Genomic DNA, 3982 nt, shown 5'->3' on the forward strand with positions numbered 1-3982 from the left:
TTATATTTAAAGACGCAAATGTCATGATTGCTGATTCAGGCCACCTGGGACTGCCCAATTGAGGCCAACAGCCCTAAGCGCTGATTGGTTCAAAGACTATTTTCAAACTCCCGGCTTCCAAGAGGAAGCCATCAGATCGTTTGCAAACCTATGCTCCCAGTTAGGCAAGCTCTATACCTTCCGACATTTTCCTGCCCTGTTTTCTCCTGCCTGATACCTGTTGCCGACCTCTTTCCTGGACTCGATACCGCCCTTGCTCTCCCGTCCCGGCTAGCGACCAGTATCCCTGCTGCCAACGATTATCCTCGCTCTACACGGAAGTGCCACTTCCGCGTTCCTGCCACCTGCTACCCGTGTCCGTCGATCGTCGGATTGTGGAAGCAAGCACTGCTCTCTCTCTTTATCAATAAAACTGTGTAAACGAGCGCTACTGGGTCCTGTCTTCGTTTCTGGCTTGTGACAGCAAATGAGTGGTCACAATTTTGAAAGTTACTTTCATGAAATATGTGATGTTTGAATGCATTTTGCATAAATAACCTTTGTGGAAAATAATTTGAGTTTCGTTTTAAAAACAAAACAAAATGAAATAAAAACAAATATAAACTATGGTAAAAGAAACTCACAATGACCATTGCATTGTTTATTTTGTGTATATGGGGCCCAGAAGCAGAAGTTTGAAAACCTATGACTTACCTTATCCCATTTAAAGGTGGTGTCTTTAATTTGAAAGTATTCTTATTCACAGCCTATTTACAGCTGCTTGTGTTGTGCGTGCAAGTACATGGCCTCCTTATATGTGCTTGAATAAATGATTCTTTTTTCATATTTTTGGGGGTTTGGCTAGACATTTGGACAGTATTTGAAGCAGTTCTTTTCTTACTTTGATCATTTTCATTCTAGAATTAAAAAAAAAAACAAGCACGCTTGTGAAAACACACGACAGCCCCTCTTTTCCCCCTGCCTTCTTTCCTCCAACGTAATGCGTTACACGGCCAGAAAACCGATTATACTTATTTGGTTCAGAATCGATTACGCACCCCTGAGGGCTCACTTTTCAGAAAGAAGCGCGTGAAGAAAGAGGCAGAAAGGCATTTGTTTCTCTCTTTTGAACACTTGTGATGTCAGTCACTGAAAGCGTGTCCTGGGGCTGGTTGGGTTCCTTTGATGTTTTTCAAAATAAAGTTCTCCAATCGGTTGAAGTAGTGCGGTCTTAGTCACCGGTGAGTTTCTGTTGATTCTTTCCAAATAAAGTTCTCTAACTTGTTTATTATAATTATCATAATAACTATCACTGTTGATAATTGGCAAAATTTCACTTTGACACGCGGTGAACTAATTCCTGGCATGAACATGACACACGCAAATGATGAATCTTTTGAGTACAAATGGGGTTCAAATCTTTATTATACTGCTGGAGAGTCTGGTCACTTCCAGTGAATGAATTGCGGGTCTTTTGAGGTCTTGGCAGTCAGTGGTTGTAAAAAGGTTAAGCCAAATGGATTTGTGGCAGTATACAGTAGTTCATCAACAAAAGCAAGATAAAAGTAGATAGGCGCGGTGGAAATTTTTTTTTCTAACTCAGTTGGGGATAACCCAACTTAATAAAGGAAAACAGTTATTTTCAAGTTTTTGAGAATACCTCAAACAACGTACCCCATCTTTAAACACTGCAGCAAACAACCCACCAACCGACCAACCAATACTCACTCACTCACTCACTCACTCACTCACTCACTCACTCACTCACTCACTCACTCACTCACTCACTCACTCACTCACTCACTCACTCACTCACTCACTCACTCACTCACTCACTCCTCACTCACTCACTCACTCACTCACTCACTCACTCACTCACTCACTCACTCACTCACTCACTCACTAATACTTATTGAAAAACAGAAGAAAATAACTCTACAGCAAGGGTTAAATTGGTGTATAATATAAATTTACAAGAAAAACACACATTCTGAGTAAAAAATCAAATATACTTGCACGACAGCTAGATTTTATGTGTGAAGTTAGAGAGTTTTAAAAAATTAATATATATTGTTGCTTAAATTCTGCATGCTGAACATTTAAAACACACTTACATAATAATCAATCTTTCTCCAAGTGTAGATACAGTACTGTAGTGATACATACTTACCCGTAAGTTTATGTAAAGAAGGGCCTCCGTTGTATTTGTGGCACACCTTTTGGCATAGCACAGGCAGGTGCAAACTTGCAAACACCCATCTGTTATTTTGGCACACACGCGCACACGCACACACACACACACACACACACACACACACACACACACACACACACACACACACACACACACACACACACACACACACACACACACACACAAACTCAGTCATGATGTTTCCCCCACTCACATTGTCTTCTTTGCGATTGTAATGGAGGAGTCTATTAGTGTTAAGTGGTGGTTTAGTCTATTTTTCACACCCTCGATCGTTCCAAAAATGGAACAGTGCGCTCGCAATGAGAGTTTCCAATGGAACCATCACTCAACGTGATGGACAACATGGGACCAACCATGCACACTTATCAACAGTTAACACAATGCCCCACTCCCAAAAATCCCTTTAACTCTTCCAATAATACTTTCACATATTTGAGTAACCCCCCCCCCAAAAAAAAAAAATAAAACGGGGAAAAATGTTAAGGTGAAGAAAAACGAGTGGAAAAGTAACACGGTAGAAGACAACTGTACGGCTGTGACCTCTAAGAGGGAGGGCCAAACTGTCGTTCTTTCACAAAAGAGGTCAAAAGTCAGAATCCGGCCTTAAGGGACATGGTTATGCATCATCATGGCAACTTGCAACTCCAACGGTGAGGGTTTGTTCACACAAGTGTCTGCCTAGTTGGGTGAAAAGAGTTCAGAGGTGAAATAACATTCTTATACTGGAAACTTTTAAACATTCCCACCTCTTTTGGAACAATGTAAATACAATATACAGCCCAAAAGTTACAAGAGGAGGGTTTAAGATTTTTTGGGGGGTTAATTGGTCAGGATTCATAATGTTCACTCAAATCTACAGTCTAATTTAATGAAGGTTTGTTATTGTTTTCTACTATATTTTAATACCTTAAATGACAGACTACAAGTTGGTAGTTTTTTTGCTACATTTTAAACGTTCTGGATTAAAATACTTATTTATGCTTAGTCTTTTTTTTGGTGGTAGCACCAAGGAAAACAGCGAGCCGCTCTTTTCCACCACAACGCATGCGCTCTAAATACAAAACAGCACAGTGATGTCTGGAACCATTTATTATTCCCTTCGAAAGAAATAAAGCCATGTTTTTGCCACTGTATTCATATAATACATAGTACGAGCAAAATAGGATGTTTCACTTTACGTGATTCAATATTTATAATATACAATATCTCAACTCATCACCCACAAATCAAGACTTCAATCTATACATCTGAATTGAACAGCAGTGGAAGTTATCTAGAAAAATGCTACTCTTATCTTTCCGTATCATTGGTGTCAATGTCAGGTCACAGAAGTTTCCTTTAATCCATGCAGAACGACTACAATCGAATGCCAATTGTTTCATTAACACGGCAACCACAAGTAACGACAACAGAAAAACATGCCCGTATTGCAATCTGGCACTAGTCTCCACGGTATGGTTGCCCTGGTGCTGTTGTCTAAAATATAGGGTTAACATTTTACACAACGCAGCCCTTACTCGCATTTTCTTTCAACGCAGTAGTAAATAATGCCCGCTTGTGCAATCGTCATCTTGAATGGTCATATTATCTCGAAACACGAATTGTAAAACAACTTGCAGCAGAACAGACAACAACGCAGCTGAAAATGTAGTAAGGTGGCGTTCTGCAACCAAAGTTGTCAATGCCATGCGTTTTGCGCCAGATGTATGCCAGGCTTAAAATGTAAGACAATGACGTGAATTTGTTAAATTTTATGGCTGTTTAAGCCTGCGGCTTAAAATCAGGTGC

The sequence above is a fragment of the Urocampus carinirostris genome, chromosome 3 (assembly GCF_059441175.1).
Source record: "Urocampus carinirostris isolate Australia breed hairy pipefish chromosome 3, RoL_Ucar_1.0, whole genome shotgun sequence".
Classification (NCBI taxonomy): Eukaryota; Metazoa; Chordata; class Actinopteri; order Syngnathiformes; family Syngnathidae; genus Urocampus; species Urocampus carinirostris.